At 38.4% G+C, this 27355-nt stretch overlaps 1 protein-coding gene across 1 annotated transcript in view; it reads left to right on the top strand.

Annotated features, from left to right (window-relative positions):
• Positions 1-305: 305 nt before the first annotated feature.
• Positions 306-27355, top strand: part of PSMD14 (proteasome 26S subunit, non-ATPase 14) — a 110067-nt gene continuing 83017 nt past the window's right edge. The window contains exon 1 of the mRNA XM_087949860.1: positions 306-422. The gene's annotated coding sequence lies outside the window, so the exon portion shown is untranslated. The remainder of the gene's footprint in view (positions 423-27355) is intronic.

The raw sequence follows: 27355 nt of genomic DNA, 5'->3' as shown, positions 1-27355 counted from the left end.
CCTTCAACTGCAGGTGCGTCCTAACTTTTGCATCCTGTATCCGGAAGTAACTTTTTGGGCAATTAGGGGAATCCACACGCTTGGCGGCCATTCTGTCGCCTTTATGCCAGAGACTGCCCGCCATTTCACATCAGGATTGCCTTGAGGGGGTGGGGTGGGGAATGATCCAGAAGGCCGTATTTTGACACTCCTGGGAAGGTCTCGATCCCTCCTCAGTCACGTTCATTACATCTCCTAAATCGCGGGAGATGCGTCGCTGGATTCCCACACCACGGGAGATTGCGTGTGCTGGTTGAATGACTTAATTGTGCCGTGGGAACCCAGCCAACGGAGAGGTATGACACAGCAAGGGAAAACGAACGAACGACGTGAACCTGGTCTTTCTCTGCACAACGACTGGTTCCTCACGCGCCTACTCAAAGGTAAGGCCCCTCGAGTTCAGCGAGGCTCTCTCTCCAGGTAAGGGGCAGCAGGGGCTCCACTTTAATCAGGCTGGGCTGCAAAAGAGCCCCAACCCCGCCACTCCCATTAGCGGCTGGCTGGCAGCCGGAGCCCCGCTTTCGACGGTGATGAATTGCGAAGATCGCTGGAACCTTGTTTTAAAGTCACGGGTAATAATACAACAAGTGAAGCCACAACCACCCCCGTGACTCTGGAGATGACAACTGAAAATCCCTACAAATTATTTAATCAATGAAGCGTCGAACACAACTCTCACACTTCCCGGTCGCCTTGTTAATAAATGTAATTTGAGGTAGATTTATTAAAGAGGCGGAGCGGCGGGGGGAAGAGAGCAGCTCAAGCCGCGTTAGGCGCCGTTCGCGTCTCCCAGATGCCTACGGACCCTCGGAATGAGGTGTTAAAGAGACAAAAGTGACCCATACCGCCTTTAAAAGCACAGCATGGCCATGGTTCTCCCCCCCCCCCCACCTTTACTTCTCTGCAAACCGCCTCCCCAACACACACACACTTACTTTGCGGTTAAAAAAAAAGATGAAACTTCTCTCCAACTAGCTATCACCCAGATTTAGTGTGAAAAGTAGTGTAATTGTAATTCACGCCATCAGGGTCTATGGCTGATAGACTATCAGCTGTTCTGTAGTTAGGGGAGGCCGCCTTCTTCCTTTGCTTGCTCTCTCTCTCTCTCTCTCTCTCTCCTTTTTCTTCCCTTGGAAAGAGGAAAGCTGCCAAATGCTCCGCCATACCTCCAGCAAGTTAAGCGGATGCCAAAACAGCAGCTGCACACATATGCAAATTGGCAATTAATAATATAACATTCTGGGTTGGGTGGGGGGGAAGAAGAAAGAGAGAGAGAGAGAGAGAGAGAGAGGGATTTAATATTTTCCCCCACCCCCAAAAGGGAGGAGGAAAAGAGGAGCTACCTGAAGGTGTCTAGCCTTCCCAGTGCCTGGCTAACTTGATCCGAATGTCACGCAATTAATGAGCCACTGGAGAAAGACGGTGGCCCGCCCTGCTCTCTGCTGGCTGCTCTCTTTCACACGTGTGTGGATCTTTGTGATCCTGCCGAGTTTCCCCAGCTAGAGAGTCCCAGCCATGCTGGCTTTCCAGAAGGGAATCTCTCCAATTAGCATCGCTTTTGTCTAAAGGAAGGAAAAGAATTCACCATAAAGGCAGTCTTTTCCACTAACAGCCTTGATGCCTTCACCTATGGTACCAGAGCATTATTACAGTATTGTGGTTAGTTGCATTAACTCTTATTAGTTAAGCATAATAATAATAATAATGCTCTGGTACAGTTTATTATTATAGTTATTCTACTAATTATACAAATATAAATACAATATCAGTATGTTATTTGTGGTTGTTAGCCAAATATAGTGCACATTTATCAAAGGGCCTTTCCAGATCATGTACCACAATTGTAGCATCAATTGCTATCATACAAACTGGGATTGCTGGGACTTAAGAGGCAGCTGCCTCAAATCTGATTAGAAAGGGGCTGCAATTGTTTAGCTCTTGAAAAGATGGTAATGATCAGGTCTTTTGGATTGCCCAGAAGGAGAAAGCCTCCGGGGAGATGCTCACTGCTCCTGTCCATGATCTGGTCACAGCACAGAAAATATTATAAGCCATGATTCATAGTCTGCCTCTGACTTGAAATCTGACAATGTGTGTGTGTGTGTGTGTTCATATCAGCAACCTTGAAATCGAACAGAAAAGGAAGCCGGATCACAAGCCCTATTTTTATTCCCCAATTGAGGTTGTCAAATTTGCTTTGAGCCGGCCCCTCTGCCTCGAACAGCAGTTCCCTATGTGTACATGAAGCAGAATGATTTTACTTCCATGCTCAACAGGTCTTCCTTTGCTCCATTTCTTGCAAAGTGGGCCTGTGCCCAAGTCTGGAATTACATGCATTTCTCTAGAAATATAGCAATAGCACATAGACTTCTATACTGCTTTACAGTGCTTTTACAGCCCTCTCTAAGCGGTTTACAGAGTCAGCCTATTGCCCCCAACAATCTGGGTCCTCATTTTACCCATCTTGGAAGGATGGAAGGCTGAGTCAATCTTGAGCCTGGTGAGATTTGAACTGCCAAATTGCAGGCAGCTGGCAGTCAGCAGAAGTAGCCTGCAGTACTGCACCCTAAACCACTGCGCCACCAATATAGCTTACCACCAGTAGCTGTCTTTTACCCATTTTCCCCACTTGTTGGAGAAGACACGATGGGTCACCCTCCGGCTAAAGGTTTTCAGGGTCTCCCAGCTGGAATTTAATAGGGTTGTGGTGGTGGACCTATGGCAAGTGTGCCACAGGTGGCACTCAGAGGCCTCTCTGTGGGCACACGCACTGTTGCCCCAGCTCAGCTACATCGTGCATGCGTGCATGCTTCCCGCCAGCCAGCTGGTCTTCAGGTCTCTGTAGCACATGTGCAGGGGGCGGGGGCATGCAAGGACACACACATGCACGGGATGCGCGTGCATGTTGCATTTTGGGTATGCACTTGCGCACGCTTTGGGCACTCGGTGCCAAAAAGGTTCGCCATCACTGGAATAGGGGGTCAAGAGGAAGGAGCAGAACAAACCAGAAAATTGTTCTTTTTGAATTTGGTTCTCTGGTGACATTAAAAAAAGAAAAGCTGGATGGGCAAAAAGATGGATAGATGAACAGCAGATACACAGCTTAGCATGCTAGGAAATTGATGTGTTTAATTTGCAGAGAAATACCATACACATTTATAAATAATCTTAAGGCTGTTTCTAATGATTAGCTAAAACCTCACTGGACTCAGAAATAAAATGGGCATTTGAATGGGATGATTACTACTGAAGCATGCATTTATCAGTTTCAGGATCAAAATGAGTGTTTTAATCTTGCTTTGCAAAGAGCCCATCCAGATTTTGACAGCTTGCCTCCTAATGACTATTTCCTTCAAGTGTACAAAGTGTACACTTATATTTAATATATTTCTTTCTAGTGTCATGCATATTCAGTTGCCAAATGCTATGATTTTCAGAACTTTTAATTTTTAAAAAAATAATAATTCTAAGCATAATAGGAAGTGTAGTACCCAAACAAGCACTTGGTACATTTAATAAGTATAATCATTCTGAATCTTCTAAATGAAGATAATTTAAAAGGGAAAGAAAGTAAATTGGAAATCTACCTTTGTCTTGAATACTGTTTTTCAAATTTCATCCACTATTTTTTTTTAAGAGTATCACTAATACTGTAGTTTCTTTGAGGGATACTCAAAGCACAAAGTGTGAAGCCTGCATGAACATATATGCACACATATGTTGAACATATCTTCAATTTAAATATCTCAGTAGGATATAAATAACAACCATCGTAAAATATATTAACGAGAAACGAACAAGACGTGGCCTCTAAAAATAAAATAGAGCCGTCAACCAAATTCCTAGGTATTTAACTTTTTTTAACTATTTGTAATCCCATTATCCTTTCCAATTTTAGTTTTTGTTTTTCTGTTAAATTTTTAGTTATTAATTTTGTTTTCCCCCCATTAATTTTAAGTCCTGCAACTTCCCCAAATTGATCTAACTCTTTCAGTAATTCTTGACCTGTTTCAATTGGTTCCTGTATGAAAAATACCATATCATCCGCAAATGACTGGAGTTTATATTCTTCTTTTTTAATTTTTAGTCCTTTTATTCGTGGGTTCTGTTTAATTCGTGTAAGCAATGTTTCCAAAGATAATATGAAGAGCAGAGGGGATAATGGACATCCCTGCCTGACTCTCTATTTTTATTGAGCACGTGTATTTTCCATTAATTATAATATTCGCCTTTTGTGAATCATAAATTGTAGTCACGATGTTTTCAAACTTAGTGCCTAGATTCATATTGTAAATTTGTTGAATTAGGAATTGCCAATTTAAATTGTCAATGCAAAACTCTAATGGAAAATAATTATAATAAATTATTACAGCAAGTTAAAAAAGATTTAGAGATATGGGTTAAATTACAAATCTCCTTATTAGGGTGGATTGCCACTATAAAAATAAATATTCTGCCCAAATTTATTTATTTATTCCAAACAATACCAATAAAAATACATAAAAATTACTTCGTGGAACTTAAGATAATCACCAAATTTATTTGGCAAGGGAAAAAACCGAGGATAAACCTAAAGGCAATGCAAGATATGAAGAGCAGGGGAAGTATGGCACTCCCAAATTGGGAATTATACTATAGTGCAGCCTCCTTACTCTGGTTGAAAGAGTGGGTAAATCTGTCAAATAAAAGGATCTTATTTTTAGAAGGCCATGATTTACAGAGGGGATGGCATGCATTTTTATGGGACATTGGGAAAATTAAGCAGAAGTATTTCCACAGACATATAATTAGAGATTCCTTATTGGCTAATTGGAACAAAATAAAAAAAAAAACTATTTAAAAATCCCAATTTGGATCTCAACGATGGAGGCGATGATACACCCAAATAATCTAGATCTTAATAAAATGATAAAATACAAAGACCTTCTTGATGCGCAAGGAATTCCAAAATCATGGCAAGATCTCCAAGAACAGGGGCTACAAGTAGACCAGTGGGCTTACTTGCAACTTCAAAATAGATATAGCCAGGACAAGAAAAATGTTGGAATTTATACTAAGGCACAACAAATAGATAAAATTTTATTAGGTCCAGATAAAAAAAATATAACTAAAATTTATAATTATTTACTAGAGACGGAATTAGAAGAGGAAGTAGTCAAAGGCAACATGATAGCTTGGAGCAGAAACATAGGACGTAGCATTACATTATTAGAATGGGAAAAGGTTTGGACAAGGAATAATAAAAATTACAAGATCAGCAGCATATAAAGAAAATGCCTATAAAATGTTTTATAGATGGCATCTCTCACCCTTGAGAATAGCGAAAATGTCTCCTAACATGAATCCGAATTGCTGGAAATGTAAAAAGAAACAGGGAACATTTTTTCATATGTGGTGGTCCTGCACTGAAGCCCAAAGATACTGGCATAGAATAAAAAAATGGTTAGAGGAAATAACGGTGGAGCAAATTGAATTAAAACCAGAATTCTTCCTATTGGGGATATTTAATAGACAAATTCCTAAAAATGTCAAATATATAATACTGCATATTCTTACTGCAGCCAGAATAACCTTTGCACAGTGTTGGAAACAAGCAGATATTCCAACAGAGGAGATGGTTGTACAGAAGATAACAGCCTGTGCAGAGATGGACAAGTTAACCTTAGCACTTAAGGAAAAAGAAACATCAGAATATTATAGAAGCTGGGAATGCTGGTATGACTGGATAGAACAAAAATAGAAAATATATTAGTAAATAATGTAAAATGTAAATAATAATTATATATTCGGAATAAGATGTATTTGTAAATGTATCACCAATATTGATAACAAACAAGGAACCATAGACTGTCGATAGTAGAATTGTTAGTTTTTTAATCATTTTCTTTTTTTCTATTTCTTTTCTTTCTTCTTCTGTGTGTTGTGTTTGTTTGATATTTTGGTTTTGTAATCAATAAAGTTTGTTTTTAAAAAATAAAAATAAAATAAAATAGAACAGTTTTTTAGATATTTCTATATAGATGTGGCTTTTCTCCCCGTAGCAAGAACTTTTCATATGTATTTTGATTGATTTGATGGTTCTGTAATTTCTATTTTTATAGGATAAATGTATTAGTCTGTGACAACTGCAGGATAAATATGATCAGTATTAATTTTACATGAATCATGCAAGTACCTGGAATACTTTGTTACCTGGTTGTGTCCTCCAAAAACCACTTTCCCACAACTGCTATCAAAATTAATGGTCTAAAATCAACAGCTCTCTATCCAAAACCTACATTGCCAGTTGCAATTTAATGCCAAATCACTTCCTCTTCATTGGCAGGCACGGTAGTAGTTTTGTGTGATGTTTAGTCTTTTAATCTGGTTTTGTTATTATCCCCCTTGGACAAATCACTAGCTAATGGGAAAATATCCACAAACCAGAACACTGAGCAGTTGTGATACTTCACCTTAATGTTCAGAAACTGATTTGTCTTTCTCATCCTCTCACGTCTTATTTGGGCACCTCTGAAGTTAAAGTAATGTGAAATTAAGAAACATATGGGGAAACAGCTCCCAGTGATAAACATGTGTCTACCAACAAAAAAATAAAATCCTTTAATTGATTGAGAGCAGCACCAGGCAATTTCTAATTCAATCAGATATAATTAGGCATACAGAGGGAGACCTAAGGCAGAAAAAGGATAACAGATATCCTTCCTACAGAGGAAGGATAACAACCTCTGATGTATGCCTGGTAGATCCTATAAAGTTGGTAAGCTAAAACTAACCAACCCATGGAGTATCCAGCATTTTACTTCCTTACTTTCAGTTTATTGATATTGACAATTATTTATTAAAAAACCACTTCAGTCTTTTGAATTAATTTCAGAATGCTGTAGATCTGGGCCTCTGTGTCTACCTTGACACTTTAGAAGTTGAAGAATCTACCTATAGAGACTTTACCTTCTCCTTTAATATGATTCTCCCCAGAATTACATTTGCTGTGGTTTTCCTCTGATTTTTCCTCTACTGTCCTCACAGTATGGTTGGAAGGAAGACAGTGGGAGAATTTGAGTTTAAAAATGGGAGATCAACTAGGAAAGGAAACAGCATGGAAAGAAATTATAACAGTAGATCCTGGACAATGGCTAGAAGGAAAGGCCTCCCAAAACACATCTAATAATATACCTATAATAGTTCATGTTTGTGTATTACAGTCAAAGACCAGAGACCAGAGCAAGTTAAAAACACTCAAGGAATATCCAGTTAAAAAAGCTAGAATAAAATAACAAATAATAGATAAAATCTATACGGTATTAAAATCACAATTTGGCATCCAATCTGTCAGTTGCACGTGAGCAAAACACAGCATGACCTAACTATAATATATCACTCCTTAAACTGTGAGGTTGGTAGTCATTAAACATTATTGAGGCTATCATCTGTACCTCTATAACTGTCTGGTTTGGTTCTGCAACCCAACAGGACAGACACAGACTTCAGAGGATAATTAGGACTGCAGAAAAAACAATTACTACCCACCTGCCTTCAGTTGAGGACCTGTATACTGCACACGTCAAAAAGAGGGCTGTGAAAATATTTACAGACCCCTCACATCCCAGTCATAAACTGTTTCAACTCCTTCCCTCAAAACGACGCTATAGAGCACTGCACACCAGAACTAGACACAACAGTTTTTCCCCGAAAGCCATCACTCTGCTAAACAAATAATTCCCTCAACACTGTTCATCTATTTACAAAGTGTACACACTACTATTACTGTTAATCTCATCACTCCTTATCACCCATCCCCTCCCACTTGTGATTGTAGGACTGTAACTTTGTTGCCTTGTATCCATACGATTTATATTGACTCTTTCCTAGTATGATTTGATTGTTGATTGTACCCTATGACTATCATTAAGTGTTGTACGTTATGATTCTTGATTCTTAATGAATGTATCTTTTCTTTATGTATACTGAGAGTATTTACACCAAGACAAATTCCTTGTGTGTCCAATCACACTTGGCCAATAAACTATTCTATTCTATTCTATTCTATTCTATTCTATTCTATTCTATTCTATTCTAAAATGCCAGAGAATGATAATGCTACAATAAATAATAGATAGCCACTATAGTTGTTATAAGAAATAATGCTACAATAAATAATAGATAGCCACTATAGTTGTTATAAGCCAGCTAGGTGTGGTGTTTAAAGAATCGGGCTAGAAACTAGAAGATTGTGAGTTCTACTTCTGCCTTAGGCACAAATCCAGCTGGCTGACCTTGGGCTAGTCACTTTCACTTTCTCTCAGCCCCAGGAAGCAAGCAGTGGCAAACTACTTCTAAAAAATATTACCAAGGAAACAGATGATTGAACGGAAGGAGAAGAAAATTTTATGCCTCAAATCGAAGCTATGGCAGGGCAGGAGGGGCAGGGGACTATTTTTATTCTGGTACTGTTAAAAGACTGGAGGCACTTTGGTACCAAGATGAAACATGGGGATTGCCCAGGCATTGTTGCCATTTTATCTACAAGTGGGTAAATACTGTCGTGAAGAAAGAAAAAAAATGAGGCAATGATTTGGAAAATTCAGTTTAAATCTGAATTCTTGCTTAGTTGCTTCAGGTTATTAGCATAAATTATCATATCTAATATTTTAAAAATTTTAAACATTTCAGGTTATTATCATAGATTATCGTATCTAGCTAACATTTTAAAAATGTCTTCTTTGATGTAAAAATAATCTCTAGTGTTGTGCTTCATTATCATACCTGTGCTATTTCCTAGCTGAATCATTGCTACTTCTGTTGTTTTCCACATTATTACTAAGAGTGAGATAAGCACATAAAGTAAACAACACAATGGGATCTATACAGTGCTCTAAAAATGTACACACAATTTCCTGAATCTAAAATTTAAGGACAGTTTGAAAAAAGCAAACAAAGGCCATCTTCCCTAGGATTTGAATCTTGTAGAAAGCGGGCAAAGCATAGAATTTAGGGCTTGGGAATCTTTCACTCTTAGTTGCATTGTGGCACTTGGATTAAGCAGACATTTTGTGCTGATAAAATCATTAAAGAACCATGGCTATTATTTCTGCCATATTTGTTTGTTTTGTAGTCATTTATTCGTTTATTCATGTGGAAAAAAAGAACAAAACCCAGATGCATGTCGATTCTTCTCAGCTGGCACCCACTCACTTTCCACTACACCTCTTCTAAATAAATAGTTCTGCAAATGTGTAACAAGAACACATTTGTGAATATGAAGCTGTACAGCATATTGATGACTTCTAAACAAGACAAAAAGAGATGGCACAATAAGCTCAGTTTTAAGTTTTTTGAAAAAGCTTATTGAAATGCACAGATTTTACAGACTTTGGCTTCTTTGCTTTTTTCAAAAAAGCTTCTGTTTCCCAGGGTGTTGTCAAATTTTCAGTGGAGAGTTTAATTTTCTGTAGTGTGTCCCTAAAAGTATCTAAACAAATAGAATGGTTGCCTGTGTTCTCCATGAGCCAAAATTGCATTTGTGCCGTGTGTTCTTGGAGAGAATGAAAACAGCGACACTATTCCCCATGTCTTGATGCAACATAGAACTGCACTGGGTTTTTTTTTTGGCAGTGGCAGCACACTACTGACTCATACTTAAGTCATGATCCACCAGGACACTTCTCATTTATTTCTGTTGAACCAGATATCTCCTATGCTATACCTATGAGTTTATCTGGCAAGTTTTTCCTGTCTAAATGCAGGAACTCATTTTTCTCACCGCTGAACTGCATCTTGTTGGATAAGGCCCAATGTGCAAGTCTGTCAAGATCCTTCTGAATCTTGAGTTTTACCTTCCAAAGTGTTGACAATTTCCCCCCAGCTTAGTGTTGTCAGCAAATTTGATGAGTTCCTTCTATCCTCTCATCTAGATCATTTATGAAGTTGTTGAAAAGCACCAGGCCCAAATCAGAAGCTTAAGGTACCCCATTACATGCTTCCCTCCATGTAGCGCTATTGAGGACTATATGCTGAGTATGGTTAATCAGCCAACTGCAAATTTATCTCATGATGGTACTGTCTACATTGTTTTATCTTACCAAGAAATAGGCTGTGGTCTACCTTGTCAAATGCCTTACTGAAATCCAAGTATACTAGTATGTCCACAGCATTTCCCTGATCCACTAACTTAGTCACTTTATGAAAGAAAGCAATAAGGTTTATCTGGCATGATCTGTTTTTAAGAAATTCATGTAACGTTTTCAGTAATTGTTCATTTCTACATACTCACAAATCCACTGCTTGGTTATCTTTTTCTGGATTTTCCCACTGTATCATTCTTGGCTATTTCTTGTCTCTTGCTTACTGAACTTTATGTATTTATATTTTTAAGATTTATAAGACCACCCAGCTCAAACAATGTAGAGGAGAAGACACCACAGCTTTTGATGGCAGTGATATTCTTATGTTGATTTTACAAGCAGTGTTTGTCCCACTGGCATGAACTCTTTACAGACCTGCTTATGTGGAAATGAAACCTGGCGGTGGCACATGGCATTGGAAAATTGGTTAAGAATGTAGAGTTGGATTTGGAGCAGGAAGTGCTTTTATCCCCAAGGGAGTGAAGGAATTCTACTGGATTAACACACAGCTGTCAAGAAGAAAGCCGCCAAGCCAAGATTTTAAAGAGATCAGGCCTTGAACGTGCCTCAACAGCAGCCTTTGATGGCTTCACCTAATGCATGCCAACATTGCAGGCACCAAAAGCAGGGCACTGGCTGGAAATGCATAGTTAAACCATAAATAGAGCAAGAACTTGAGGGCTTGGAAGTCAGGCTGGTAGTAAAAGCAAATACTATGAGCAATAGCAGTATATTAGAATCCTTGTCACATCTCATCTCACTTCAATACAATTTCTATTTGAGTCTCAGCTTCTGATGCAAATATAATCTCACTCCGGTCACAATCATGCAACTCAGAAGGGGATGATAAAGCTGGAGATATTCTAACAAGTACATTATATTCTAACCCAATTTCCTGAATTGAGATTTAGTTTTAATCCTTTCTACTTCTTTAAGAATTATGTTTTTGGTTAGGTTATCTGTCTTTTCACTCAAAGGGCAGGCAAGAGACCCGGACTAGCTCCATGATCCTCAAACATTTTTGTGATCTTCAAGGAATTCTGAATTTTGTGTTCCTTTTATTTGTTTACCTCAGAAAAGGGGCAAATATCCTTTATTTCCCCTCAGGTAGGCATTTATTATTTCTCTTTTATCTGTGTCTCTTGAATTTCCTTTCAAGGCAAAGTCTGTATCTCTACAATTTATCTAATCCCTAAGAATTGAGTAACAATTTTCCTCTGAAGTAAACTTTCTTCACAAAAATAATATAGGATATTCATGGTTTTTGCATTCACCAGTGGTGGGAATTATTTAAGTAGAACGATTAAATTTTACACCTACCTCTTTTATTTGGTCCAACAAATATATGTATAACTCTCAACTCTGTTCAGTAAATCTGTGTGCCTCCAAAAAGTATATTTTATTTCAATTATCCTTGACTATCATTATATAATTAACATCATATAATCTCTTGATTTATAGTTTAGATTGTTTTCCATGACATTGTGGATATGATCCCTTATGAATCTCCAATTAGCCTGAGAATTATTATAAAAATCCAGTGAACACATATAAATATTATTTTGCCTATTTAGCTTTGATCATAAATTTACCTCAGGTAACTTCAAGAATACATTATATATTCTACCAGAGTTAGACATTAGTTAGATTTATATTCTATGGAAAATGAAAATAGCATAGCTGATATGTATTCTTCAACTTTTCCTGTAACAATACTCCTGTGGGATAAATCGTGCTGAAAGAAAGAGATTGGCCACAGAATCAACCAGTAATGCATCACCATTGGATGAACCAGTAAACTTCCACAGCTGAATATATATTTTATTTGGGTCTTCCTAATCATAGTTCAACACCTTAGTTACTGAACCACACTGGCTCTTATTTAAAAGGCTGAATGCTAGTCCTATTAAAGTTGATTAACTGCCTAGGCATACCAGATATGAATTGCAAAACGCTGGATAACTATCTGATTGCAACAAGGAAAAGATTTGGTAACCTTGATCTAATATTCCTGTGATTGAGTTGAACTCAATACAATATTCAGAATCCATCTTCAGTGTAAAGGCTACATATCCCAAAATCTCAAGGTTTTTTTAATACCTTCAAGAATTAAATATCAATAGTTAAAAACTGCTAGAAGCAGTGGTTAAAAATGCTTAAAGTCATTCCAGCATCAGTATCAAAAGAAAGAACTAAATTATGAAAAAAAAGTCATCAGCATGAGAAAATGAGGTGGGAGAAACTGTATTGGTACAATTGTATATGTAGGGTTTTTCCCCCCAGTTAATTGGTGAAAAAGAGATGTAGATAGATTTGACCATAACAATTATAGAGTAATCATGATAAATTATGAATTAACAGCAACCATGTATTTAATATAATCATAATATTGATCACAATTATATCAATGAAATAAGTAACAAAAATTGTGAATGCAAATGATGGAAAACATTTAAGATAAATCAGAAAAATAGAACATAGAATTCTTTAGAATAGAATTCTTTATTGGCCAAGTGTGATTGGACACACAAGGAAAAAGAACACGCAAAAGAAGTCTTATACCAAATAGGTCCAGTGGGCCACTGAAGCTTAATAATACCAGTTATAATCACCGCTAATCATCATATTTAGGAACAGAAACCGAACTTGGGTCTTTTATATGCAGAGCAAGCACTATCTCTGAACTGAAGCCTTCTAATTATTGTATTTTATATTGGATGTAATATCAAATGTCTGTACAGTACAGGGGTGCAAGAGCAATGATGCAGCAGTGGCAAGAGACCTGGTGTCAATTGTTGACCAGGTAGCAGCAATAACATCTGTTTAGCTCCCTTTGTGTGAGAGACGATGTGGAGGGCAGCGGTCATTCTCAGTTCATTCTACCTTTAGCGGGGACTGAAGGTGGTGTTTATGCCTTTAGCTGCCCCACTGAAAGTGGGAGTGAACTAGGGTATATATTGGGGTAGGGTCAACTAATTCTTGGGAAAATAAACAAGAAATCTGACTTACCAGCTAGCTGGAAAATGGTTTTATTGGGTTGTTAGATGGACTCTGGGAGAAAGATGGCGGGGTTTCATTTCTCTACCTCTATTCTACTATTTTCCCTCAAGCTGGGATCTCTAATCTGGGGATAACTTTGATAGCCAATATATTGTGGCTCACATACCATCAGCCAGATATTAATCTGGTTTATTCCAAAATGTGCTATAATTATTCTAACTCTTCTCACAGCCTATACTTGCAATGAAAAATTTGCCTACACATAGCATGGTTACTTATTCCCAAAGATACAATTTTCCAGCACTATTTTATATCAGAAATACAGGGCTTACTAGTTTTATCATCTGCTTTGCATCAAAAATATGTCTCAAAAGCTTCTTTAGCCTTTTGGCTTCCCAACATCTTCAGCAGTGGTGCCTTCAGATTTCTGCCTTCATGCCCACCTACCTGTCTTTTATGACATCACAGTAGCTTGATTGTTTGAAAGAGCTTCAACTTTGATTATCTTTCAGAGTTGCTGTGAAATTTTTACTATCAAATTAGTAAAACTGAATAACTTATTTCCTATCTCATTTATATTTCTACAACCATCATCATAGGAAGAGCTCAGTACTGTATTATAATATAATTTGTTAACATTTCCCCATATGATTTCATTGTAAATATTAATCTTATCATTTGCCAACAACTGCATTACAATCTCTGATTCAGCATTAATGTCAGGCCCTCAAGAAAAAAATATCAGCAAGAAGAAAGAAAACAAATCTCTTTGAGAATGTGATAGATGGGAATTCATTGCGGAAGTTCAATTACTCAGCCTTCAATTTTGAAATCAAATGGATAAATTGTCCCTTTTTCTTTGCATAAAGATACATCATTTCTCTCTTTTCTTTTCCACTCTTTTTGTTACAAGACCCTATGTGTAACTTCATGAACATCGACAGTTAGGGAATATATATTCCAAGTCACCAGTGTCAAAATATTTTCCAAAGAGATCTGGTGATCTTTGCCCATATATGACTTGTTTATATAAATACACAGAAGATTTCTGTAAGATATATTTAGCTCGTGTATTGTAACTTGCTCATTACTTCTTTGCTTCTTAATGATGCTTCTGCTAGTGAGCTTGACTAGACTCTTATTATTATTTTACATCTGAAATGAAGGGATTCTATTAAAATATGGTCTAAATTAAGAGAACCATTTAGGAAATTCCTCACAGACATCTGATTAGAGCTGCCATATACTGCTAAGTGTTTCCAGGATCAAATGCTTTATACTTAGTTTATTTAGATGAGTATGTGCTCAATGCAAATCTCATCTGAGACTTAAATAGCTTTCTCAGAGTTAATTTTGTAGCTCCCATTTCATTAATTGGATTATTTTTAAGTTGTGCTCAAATCTTTTCAATTTAGCATTCAGAAAGGAAGTGTGGTACCTTTCATGGGATTTCCTTTTTTTTAAACAGGAAGGGAGGACTTCTCTATAGGTGCTCAATGACTTGTTGAGGAACATGCATGAGCTACATTCATTAATGTAGTAAGTTTCTTGTAGATTCCCAGTTTTCAAAAGTGGATTAGGACGTGGGATGGATGGTGGATGGATGGATGGATGAATGAATGGATAGATGAATGGAGGGATGTGTTGTTTTTTAAAAAAAATAAGGAGATATCATTAGGGTACTTCATTTAATGGTTCTCTGAATTGTGGCCAAGAACTTGAAGGTCATTTAGCCTAACTCGTAAGATAAACAATTCTGATCTGGTCTTGTTTTAAATATTTTAAATAATGCTGCTCTCAAGTGGCATAGAAGATTCATGCCATCTTAAAAAAAGGAAACCATTCTAACTAGGCCTTGTTGCTTCAGAACAGATGACTGCTTCCCATTTGGAAGGGAGAGAGAAATATAACAGCTATTACACACACAGCATCACTCAGCCTGAAAAAAGCAAGGAATTTCTGAACCTATCATTGACCTTTCACTTCCAACCCTCCCAGCCGCCATATTAGTGCGCTCCCACCAAAATACCAGCTTGTGTTTACAGTCTGATTTCTCCTGATGGTGAATGGGCGCATACTCACGAGCACTCGCTCTATGTGCACTCAATGGGATCATGATCTGGAGAGCTGAAAATGTAAACACAAGCTGGTATTATGGTGTAACTAGCGGTTTATGGAGCTTTGTTTGAATATTTAAAAATGGGCACACTGGGCAGAACAAAAGGAGGCAAAAGCTGTGCTGCTACACAGAGGAAACTTGGAAAGCTCATGATATTCCTTCACAATTCAAGTCTGGAATGTGGGGGATGGGAAGGGAGAGAGGCAGAGAGATGACTCAAATGTGCCCCCCTACTTTCTATTGTCAACTGAACTGATAACACCATTTCTTTTTAAAATGGGGTGGTGTTATTAACACTTCCTTTTCATTTTCCACTTTCTCAAAGATTGTATGTTATGGAAAGTTCACGGCTAGCAGACACTGAGCTCAGAGCAGCAAATTTGGTAGCACTCTTTTCGGAAGGGAAGAGAAACAGGGCCGTGGGCCAATAGGAGTGAAAGAACCTGTAAAATCAGGTAATCCATTCTCAAAGCTAAGTAGGGTTCCTCTCATTTGCTATCATAGCTCAGAACATTGGCACAGATACATTAGCAGTGGGAGAAGAGCTCTGAGATTCCAAACATCCAGAGAATGAGTGACATCATCTTTGCGGACCACTTGAAGAGTAGCCAAGATAGAAATTTCCATGGGTGAAGAAAAAATGAACACCAGAGAACATCCTTGGCTGAAGGGGAATGCTCTCTTGAGAACACTCTTCATTACTAATGAACCTTCTCCAGAAGTTCAGCTCTAGAAATTTCAGCTTCCCTATCAAACACTACTATGAAGGGACATACTACCTCCTGGTACATATCAATAACTATAAACATATATAATATCTCAAATGTCCAAACTGGTTAATTGATTTTTTTTAAAGTAGCTCCGCACATTAGTGTGGACTTTTAAACTAATCTGATCCAGCCTGACTTGCTTGTCCAATGTGGTTATTGAGGTATAGCATTTAATTTATTTAGTAAATTAGGAAGACCTGACTTGATATCCCGAATTACTTTTGAAATTCTGTGGGTACCTTTGGGCCAATCATCTAAGCTTTCTCTTCCAAATCTGCTCAGAAGGCTGTTGTGAGGATAAAATGAGAGGGAAGAAGAAATGATTTAGACCATCTTGAGCTTTTTGGATGAAATACAAGTGTAGGACTTCAATTGAGACATAAGTACTCAATAGTAAAAAAATCTAAGCATAAATGGTCAATAGTAAAACTTCTTAAGAGGAAATATGCCCTTTATTATGTCATCAGGTAGTCACACTTAAATCAACTGAAATCTAGGGAATTACATTTTCATATTAATTTCAATGGTATGATCAGCTTCAGATTTTACTAAGTTCTACTCCCTAATCGTTAATAATCATGGACTTCTTTTAGTTCAGGTTGATTAGCCTAAAATGCTGTTAGATATGGGTCAAGAATATTGTTACATATTTAACAGTTTTATCTTGGGTTTTCGAATACAATGAAGATTTGAACTGACACCTGTCTGCAGTCTTTGCTTTCTGACTATTGCACTCACATCTTTCTTGTGCACTGAAGAATCTTCCATGCAGTGAGTTTTATATAAGTGTAAATCCCAATTAATATAAATGGCATGACAACTACTGTGGCACCTGCTGTTCAAACTCAGAAAAAATAGTGTACTAGTTAAATTACTGTTTTAATCAACGTAGCAGTTAGCTTGGTTTATCTTATTATGAAGTGTCTATTGAACTTCTGCATGACATGGTGGTTGGAGTCAAGATATAACAGTTCTAAAAATGCTTCCAATCAGAAAGTGATTTAACTCCCATTTCTCCGTGCAGCTTCCTCGGCAGCATTATAACTGTTTTTTTCCAGAATGATTTTCTACATTCCCAGCCTAGCCAATAGCCCTGGAATTTCTCCATAGTCCCTCATCTAATCTAGTGAAAAGAGTGACAAAATCTGGGGGCAGGGTCAAAAGAGGGATCAGCCTAGAAGCTCTATGTAGCCACAAGCAAGTTAAGTCCCCACCCCCAAATTCTGTTGACCCATATCTAACTCCTAGCAGGAGGTAACGGTTGGTTGATAATATTCCTGTGCGTAGGCATGAGTAGCAATACATAAATTTAATTGGATCTTTCATGTCTGACATTCAGCTGATTTCCAAGCCAAATCTTGCTTAGCTTTCAGCCAAGACCAACAAGGTATTCCCAATCAAATTTTACTGGAAAATATTGTTAAGATATTTTACATAAGTAATAAAATACAAATTACAATGCAATAAAGAAGCAGAAAAACCTAATTAACATGAATGATATATGTGGAAACAGTAACCAAACATATATGAATCCGAAACTTTAAAAATATGGGAAACAATTAGAAATGCGTTTTCACTTGGGTTAATAGAAAGGTAATGTAGAATGCCAAGGAATCTGTTTGGCTATAAACTGTAGACAATTCCTATAATTCTTTTTTCGCAGGCAGGAAATGGTGAAATTGGACCTGATGATTTAACAACTGTAATTTATAATTTTAGTATGGCCAGTGTTGTAGAATGCAAGGACTTTAAGGATGAAAAGAAAGGGAGACTTTAAAATGAGAAATGAAGAATGAAAAAAATGTTCTGATTCTTATTTATCATTTAACTATGTAATTGAACTTCAAATCCAGTATAAATTTTTATATTGGTGCTGTTGCAATACCTGGTTCAATCAAATCCAATTTTAGACCCATTACCACAGGGAAAAATGTGAGTCCTTGTCCCTACAAAATGCTATTTTTAGTAGGTTATTCCACAACTTCCAGGGCTATATTAATCGTATTTGCCCACTGAGATGAAAGACTGAATGTCATCTCCCAAATACTCACTCTAAATTGGCTTTCATAGCAGGAATAGAAAACACAATTTTAATTCAGTTCAGGGGTTTTTGTTTGTTTGCTTTTTGGTTTCCCCAACAGCAAAGAAGAGCAAATATAATACCATTATATAAATCCATGTCATCTTCATGCTTACAATATTGTGTACGATATTATGCACTCCAATTTTTATTTCCTTAAGAAATTTAGATGATGTCTTTCAGGGAAACTTCCGAATACTTACATTAAAAAAGAAAAGAAAAACAACACATTTTTAATAATGACAATAATGTAGTAAATCAGTAAAGAAAAACTACATAAGGAGAAAATACTATAAATCAGATCTCTGTTCCCTCTAGATAAATTAATAGTGGTTGTTGAGGGAGGAAAGTATTGTAAGCTACTCTATATTAAGTAAGCCAGTAATGCTGTTCCCACTTTTTGACCTCACTTTGGAATAGTTGTAGAGCAACTCTATGGCCCTGAATGACAGGGAGCAGACCACATTCAATAAAGCCCTGTGAAAAGAAACTATCACTTAGGTACATGTGAACTACTAACATTATACCTCAGTTCACATGCTGTAGTCAGCTATAATGCAGTTGGTTTGATTCTGACTTGGCCCACAGAATGAATTCAACCATTGTTATTAATGCATTATGGAGTATGCTTTAGCACATAATACAAGTCAAATAAATTAAGCATTAATCTACATTAATCTACAATTTTATTTAAGCAACGGTTTAGAGCAATGAGCAAATTGAACTACTTTCCTGTGTCCTACCTCTGCATACTTTCTCTTCCTTTTACAGCAGGGATCTCCAAACTTGGTGGCTTTAAGACTTGTGGACTTCAACTCCCAGAATTCTTCAGCAAACCAGCTTTCAATTCTGCCAGTTGAAGTCTTAAAGTTGCCAAGTTTGGAGACCCGGTTCTATAGTATTGTGTGATACAGAGTGGGATACAAAATAAACACAGTCACAAAAAACAGGTGAAGCCCCTTTTATTCCTTCACTTTGCTTCCAAGCTCCAAATATCCTTGACAAGAGACAAAAAACTCCCACACATGCAGTTACAAGAAGGAGGAAATGCTGTTTAAATTATAAAGAATAAAAAAACAACACAAACCAGGCAAGATAAGGGCTTGAAGACATCCACAGATATCGAAACACACACTGGAAAGGACGCCAAACTCAGAGAGGAACAATAAACTAGAGATATTTCCACGCTTTGTTTCCAGCACTCACCCATACACATCCAGTTGTCACAGCTGCAGCCCATGAAGAGGATCAAGGCTCTGTCCTTCCTAGTAGACCATGTCTCTCCCTTATCCTCTCCTCCCTGCATGCCCTAGGATGGAGAGGGGATGGGCTTGGGTCCTCCTCTGACTGCCCAGCTAGCCTCTGCCCTTCCCCAGCCTCCTCCACAACCTCTGGAGCCACAATTCCACTCCGTCAGCTGCTCCTCCTCTCCCTCAGAGTCAGTCTCCACCAGGGGCATGACAGTATTGGTTGTCTACTCCCTGTTCAGCTGAATAAAGGAGAAAGGAGCGAAGAGAGGAAGTAACTGAGTAATCAATCAATGGGAAGATGGGAGGCAAGAAGAAGACAAGTTTGTGGGTGGGATCTGTTGGAAAGGTTTCCCCCTCTCTCTCAAGTGGAAAAATCCAGAGATGAGGCAGAAAGATGAGTTTGCAGCACTGCTGGTTTTGTGACCCACCTAAAAAGCTACATATGATAAAGGGACTGGTCCCGTGTGTGGAGAACAAACACAAAACTTATTTGGCAGTTTGAATAGATTCATCCCTATCCCCAGGGGCGGGATTCTACCAGTTTGCACCTATTTGCTAGAACCGGTTGTTAACATTCTAAGCAGTTTGGAGAACCGGTTGTTAGAAGAAATTACTGGCTTAATCCTGTAAGGAAGGCAGGAAGGAAACATTCTGGTGTTGCTTACAGAAACTGCTTCTCCATTCTTATTACATTCTCCATTCTTCTTATTACATTCTTGGCAGAACTAGACTTCCTGTCTCAGGAACTTCTCTGGAGTTTTTTTCCCCTCCTTTGCTGGTACTTTGCTTGTGTGGAGCGACCATTCAAAGTTATAATGGCACTGAAAAAAGTGACTTATGACCATTTTTCACACTTACGACTCTTGTAGCATCCCCACAGTCATGAGAGGCCAGGTGAGGAGATGCATGCCTTGATGTGAGTGATATTGAGTTGGCCACGCCCAGCCAATAGCATGACCACCAAGCCACGTCCACCCAGTCACATGACCACCAAGCCATGACCACCAACCCAAGCCACGACCACCAACTAAGCCACGCCACTGAACCCTTTGTTAAAAATATTTGAATCCCACCCCTGCCTATCCCAATGTGTTTGTGTTTTCCTGTCTTTTGCTAGGAGATTGTGCTAAAAAAGACGAATGGGCTTTTTCTGAAATACGGTACATTTATTATGCAAGATTTATGTAACACAAAAAGATGCTGATTTTAAAAAAAAAACCTCTGCAGGGAGTTATTTATTCCTCACCTTCAGCAGAGATTTGCACTGGATTTGTTACAAGGAAGTTTCAAGATTCTGGCCTCTGAGACTCAAAATTGTGTGTGGCTTTCCTGTTTTTGTTGTTTCTTTCCTCCGTTCTTCACAGCATAATTTTAAAACATTTCCTTATGACACGTTCAGTCGCTTGCATAGGCTGCCCAAGTGTAACTGCCATTATAAGGTAGAACATCTTGCCTCGTAATACATTATTCTATGTACAAACCTTTACAAAGACAGCTTGTGAGCATTTCACAAATAATAATAATGGAACCACCTACATGTATAGCCGTGTTGACAGATCTACATCATCTTATTTTCACCTGCAGTAAGTTCACACTCAGCTGCTACAGGAATATGCATGCCTCTCCTCTAAGAATATTCTGAGAACATAAGCATGCATGCTGTTTCATACAAATGTTGAACAGCAATGGCTCGATAAAAGCCTATTAGTTGTGATGAATTTCAAAGAGCATAGGAATGTAACCCTCGCCCCATCATCCCTGCATTCGCACAAAGCAGGAAAACTCTAAAAACAGCTGTAACACTTTGGTATGCAGCCATTGCTTTTACACCAGATGGACACTGCTTCATCCTTAGACAGCAGAAGACTTGCAGTGCTTAAGCAGTTGGCACAAGTTGGCATTTTCTATGGGTTTCTGTTAACAGAAATGCAACCTTATTTGTGAGTTATCTATATTATGCAACAACTGTTTGCAGGGTTGGTAAAGGATGGGACAAGCTGAGTTGTAGGAGGAGCGGAATCAACATATTAGACATGACTTCCAACAGCAGTGGTGGGATTGATCCTCTTTTTGGCTCAGCTTTCTATCTGATGGGGAGCAGTACCCCATCTTCTGCTTAGTCCCCAGCACCTCTGGGCTGACATACCCAAATGCCTTCAGATGTGCTCTGCCACTTTACTAAGGGTACTTACCACGGTGTGTCAAAGAATGAGTAGAAAATTGCCTATCTTTTAAAGGAAACCTGAGACTAGACACATCCAGTTCCTGCTCATGGTCTATGAAATATACCAGATTGCTCCCAGCCCATTCTCTGCTTAGAAAAAAACAACAACAACACAGCAACCATTTCTCAAGGTGCAAAAAGTTAAGACAATTTAACAATAAGTGATAACATTTTATCTTATGAAGCATCAAAAACAGTGTGTTTGTCTATCCTACAACAGACGCCAATCTTGTTGAGATAGGTTGATATAGGTAAAAGATTTCAGACTAAATATTAATGGAATGTGCTGAAATGAGTAGATTGACATTTGAAATCAGAGAACAAGAAGATAAACAATTTTATAAGATTTGGGATTTATTCTATCAGTGGTTAGACAATAAAACATGGTAATGAAATATGTAGATTCTTAGAATATAAAGAATATATAAAGATGTATTATTTTTAGCATAATCATAATATAATATAGGATAGATTTGGGATGATAATATGAATTGTCATAAAATAAATCAATTAAAATATGGATTATCTTGCAAAACATGAATGAATAATAGTATAGTCAAATGATTGATTAATTTTCATAGATGGATTGCAAGTTATAGTTTAAAATGTATTGTATGACATTTTTCTCAATTGGAAAACTGCTTTGTATATAAAGGAAAGCAATATGTGTGTGAGAGAAAGAACAGAACATAGTTATGTGTATTGGGAGCCATGCAGAGTCATTTGGAGTTGAGTGGCATCCAATCAATCAATCAAGAGAAATTGTGTGTGTTTTTTTAAAGAAATTGGAGCACGATAACCAAAATAAAAGAGTTTTTTAAACACTGATGATATGTGAATAGCACCACTGGACAAAAGTCTTCTTCAAGCGTGATGCTACATAGGTCTTTTAGAAAAAGAAAAAGAAACAACAGCAGTGCTCCTGTCTGTTCCGATCTCTTCTTCAGACCCCTGCTCATCAATTTATACTTCCAAGAAGAAAATGAAGATATTGAAACATGGCTGAAATTTTCTTAGCAGAACATTCAATGGCTTTTAATAGTCAGAGGAAATACAAGGGGAAATACAAGTACGTTCCCTTGTAAGTGTATGTGCACAGAAAATGTAGGGAGAGCTGGTGCTCAATGAAGAAGAGAAAGAAAGAAAAGTGCCCCGAGTAGGGAACTAAATGGAAGCAGGACAATTAAGTGCCTATAGGTGTCTCCCTGGACATCTTGCCCAATGCCATCAACTCAAAGGCTAAAAATACATTGAGTGTGTAAGGCTTCTTGCTAGGCGCTTGTTGTAAAACAGGGGTGTCAAACTCAAGGCCCGGGGGCCAGATCCGGCCTGCGGGGTGATTAGATCTGGCCCGCAGGGCCACCCTGGAAACTGCGAAAGACTGGCCTGCGGTGCCTCTGCCAGCAAAAACAGAACTCGGGTGGGCTGCACACAGCCCTCTTGAGCTCTGTTTTCATTGGCAGAGGGTTACTTACAGGAGGCCGTTGCAGCCGAAAACAGAGCTCAGGAGCCTGTTTTCTCTGGCAGAGGGCTTGGGCCACCACAGGCACCCCTGACACGAATGATGTCGAGCGGACCACACCCACTCTGGCCACGCCCACTCTGGCCCTCCGAGGTAAAATACAATCCTGATGCGGCCTTCAATGAAATCGAGTTTGACACCCCTGTTGTAAAGGAATGGACCTGCAACGGAGCCATGCAGAATTCAAATGCAAAATAAAAGGGCTTTGCAGTACGCAGAGATCTGCATGTAAGGTTAAAAATAAGGTCCCACAAACCGTCGGGGATGAAAGTGCTTTTAATTGTTTTCTGATTTTTCTTTCTACTCTTTTTTCTTTCTTTCCTTTTCCTTTCTCACATTTATGTATGTGTTGTTTGTCTATTTTAATTGTAAAATTAATAAAGTTTTTTTTTTTTTAAAAAAAAGAGATCTGCACGTAACTCCTGGCTACAGGTTCCTAAATCAAAGAGTTCTTTTCACAGGATAACATTGCAGCTCCTGAAGGCAGCTTTACAATTTTGTGGAAAATGGCAGCTGCTTTAAGAAGCTGCAGACAGGTGCTACAGCCATGCCTCTGTTCATGACTCCAAAGCAACTTTTTGCCCTTGAGTCTGAACCAGTTCTCTAAGGCTACAGAGCCCTAATCTGCAGCCTTATAGAACTCCTTCTGTCTGTGCTCTGCTTCCACAACTGCATTTAAAGCAAATATGAGAAAGAGGCACATCAGTATTCTCCCACCCAAAGGAAGCAAAATCTGAGTAGTCCTGCTCCTATTGCTTCTTACTGCTAAGAGAACAAGATTGCATCAGCTACATTGAAGAATGCAATTAGAACCCAGGGAGTACTGTATAGCTCCCTGTGCTGCCCAGCCAGGTATAGTTAGTTAGGAATTGGGAGCGGTCTCCTAAGCAGGGTCCCCAACAGGTCCGTGGACGGCCCGTCCATGGACCTAGTCCCTACGTTGGCCGGGCGCCCCCCCCCCCCCCCCCATCTTTTTGATGAAAAGTGGCCTTCGGTAGCTTTTCCCCCCCCCCCCCACCCCCCCCCCCCCCCGGGAGCAGCTCCCGGCACTGACGCCCAGTATCCCGGGCAGCTGGCATAAGGTTGGGGATCACTGCCTTAAGGTATCCCGGGAGATGTAGTTCATGTCATGTGGCCACATCTGTAACCCTGATTGGTCACTGAATTGACCCTTGGTGGGTTGGAGGAGGTTTCTTCACTCTTGCCTCATGGTAGCATATCTACCCACTGCTTCTACTACTGTGGGATGAAATATGGGATAGAAAGATTACTATCATTTACACTACGATTTCAACTGTTCAAAGAATTGGACATTAGATGCATCTCGACATAACTGTGAGTTACCTTGAGGATACCTACTATAATCCAATAAAATAAACTTTGTATGGAAGAATTTGTAGAGTTATCTATCTGTCTTTATATTCAGCTAGTGAACCAAAAGACAGAATACTCCCAAAATCTTGGGTTCAGCCTGTGCCCTCAATTTATTTATTTAGTTTAGTTTGTCAAGCATGTATAAGAAAACAAGTATAAGTATGAACCAAAGATACAAATATACAAGTATAAACTGGTATAAGCATATACATAATAAATGAGTAAGAATAAGTGGGAACAGTAGGACAGGGACGGTAGGCATGCTGGTGCGCTTATGCATGCCCCTTTACAGACCTCTTAGGAATGGAATGAGGTCCACGGTAGACAGTTTAAGGTTAAAGTTTTGGAGGTTTGAGGTAGTGAGTCAGGTAGTGAGTCAGGCATTGACCACTCTGTTGCTGAGGTCGTATTTTCCGCAATGGTCACTAATACATTGTAATTATGAATATTGTATAGAAAAAGAGAAAAGTGTTTACATATAATGGGAAGAAACATATTTTTATAAAAGTAAGTGCTTGTGATGAACCTTAAATAAAGAGTCCTTATCTTGCTTACAATTGGCTCATGCCCACCAAGGTTGGGATATGTCAGCCCTGTGTCAGCCTTCAAGATCTTCTTTCTGGCTGTCATGAGTAACGGGGGGAGGAAGGGGGGAAAGTATGGGAAACGGGCTGGAGATGTTACTAACTAATATTGTATAAACTGGGGAGGGTTTCTATTTCTTGCTTGGCGTTCTCTTCTCTGCGCAACTGCAAACCTTTATCTGAGTAAGCCAAGGTCAACTAATCATCACCACCTGGAGATGTCCACATGATGAGGTTCACAACTTTTAATTGGAAGAACCGTTTGAACTATTGGGGGTGGGGACATTTCACTCCCTTGATATATGTGATGTACGTGCCTATTTCCTCAGATTCAGCATTCTCTTGTTGCTACCACTTGACTTCCAGTAAAAGATATCTTTTCTCTAATTATAAGAGTCTAGGTATTTCTTTCTTGGATTTTGAACGGAGCACCAGCTGACACCCTGGCACATTAGTCAAAGGCCTTACCCTCCTACTTCAAAAGACGGTTAAAAAAACAACCAAAGCAAGTGAAACATCACTATTTAAGGTCCAATCTCTTTCCAAATAAAATCTCTATTCTTGAGCATTATTAAGTATTGGCTTTATTGAATTAAATGGTGCCATCTGTTTGTTTTTTAATACTTATTAATTTTATTTAATACTTCTTAAAGAAAAAGGATAGAAAAGATTTTAAAATACAAAGAAACCAATACAATTCCTGTGCTCAGGTATCTTGTCCTCCCTTGAAGCAAGATGTAGTACAATGTAGTACAACTTAATGTCTAGTTATTTTAATACTGTATATGTTTTGCACGCCCTTAATAGAATTCTCTTTTGTTCTACAAAAATGATGCAATGACAACAATGGTGATATAGCAAGAAAAGCAGCATTGCTGGGTTGAGTAAATGCATTTTGTTTCCAGGTACAGTAAATGCCTCTAGAAACTCCTAAACCAGATAGCAAAATTGTTCCATTCATCCCCTGTATTCAGAAGTATATTGCTTGCTTTCATTGATGATACTTACTTAGTTACTGTGTGATATATTCACACACATACCTAGAGGTCAAGGAAACAAGCAAACCTCTTACCATCATCATTTTATTCTTGTAAGTTTTTTTGTAAGTGAAGGGCTAAGAGAAAAGGATCAACCAAAGGTTGTAACCAGTTTGGTTTTCCCAGCTGGTCTGTTTTTGTTTTTCCATGAATTTATATGGAACAAGTAAACTCTTGTCAGGGCTACATAACTTGTAGCTTACCAAACATGCTTGCTAATGCTACTTTAGCTATTGGTTCTCTGGTGGAACATGCAGCCTGGTGTAGTACTATAAGTTTCAGGAGATGCTGCAGCAAACAGGAAGAAGGCAGACTAAGGAAAGGAGGGGAAAGAAACAAAATGGGGGACTCAGAGAATGTTATATCTCAAAATGTCATGCAATAAATAATTTTATGTTACAATTTATTCTACTATCTGTGTTAAGAATGAAAGAACACAACAAATAGTGCTCAGAGCTATTTAAGAGTATCAAATGTTCTCTATGTAACAAATACGCTCATCATGACTGCTTGGGATTACCCAAGCAAATGATTCAATACCTAGAATCATCCAATGAGTTTCTATATCTCTGCAAATCATGCAGACCCAAACTGGATCTGTTGGAAAGAGTTGATACCATTGAAACACGAATAACATTCCTTGACACCATAGTAGCATCCCTGGATGCCTTAAAAGAGAGAATATCCAACCTTGAAAAAAAAGACACAACACAAAAACCTGAACATCCAATAGCTACAAACCACATCTCTACCCAACAACCACAACCCAATCCACAACCCAATCCACACAAAAACAAGCCAGACAAATAATGATATCCCAATCCTCATCAGAGAAGCTGTTGAGTGTGAATGGAAACGTCCAAACGCCATCTTATTTGGTCTAAAGGACATCAATGATAATGATGACATCACAACTGTCTGAAACATCATCAGTGATTATCAAGCATCAGCTATCTCCCCTGATGAAATACTTGACATTTCCCGCATTGGCCGAGAGCTCAAAAACAGAGACGGCTCTGTGGCCCCACGCTTCTGCAGGGTCATTTGCAAAAATGAATCAAGCAAACGTAAATTAATTTACACTATAAATTCACTCGCCAAAACCAACACCAACCATAAGAACCTCCATTGTCACCCTGACCTAACCATACAGCAATGTGCCCGCTCCAGTGTACTCCGCACTGAACTCAAAAAACATCTAGACAATGGAGAGAAGGACCTGTACATTGACTACC

This window comes from Notechis scutatus, chromosome 1 (genome assembly GCF_049901735.1).
Source record: "Notechis scutatus isolate UNSWTSFEM ecotype Mainland chromosome 1, rNotScu1.2, whole genome shotgun sequence".
NCBI classification, from domain to species: Eukaryota; Metazoa; Chordata; class Lepidosauria; order Squamata; family Elapidae; genus Notechis; species Notechis scutatus.
The sequence above is the reverse complement of the archived record's forward strand: the minus strand, read 5'-3'. Positions and strand labels throughout refer to the sequence as shown.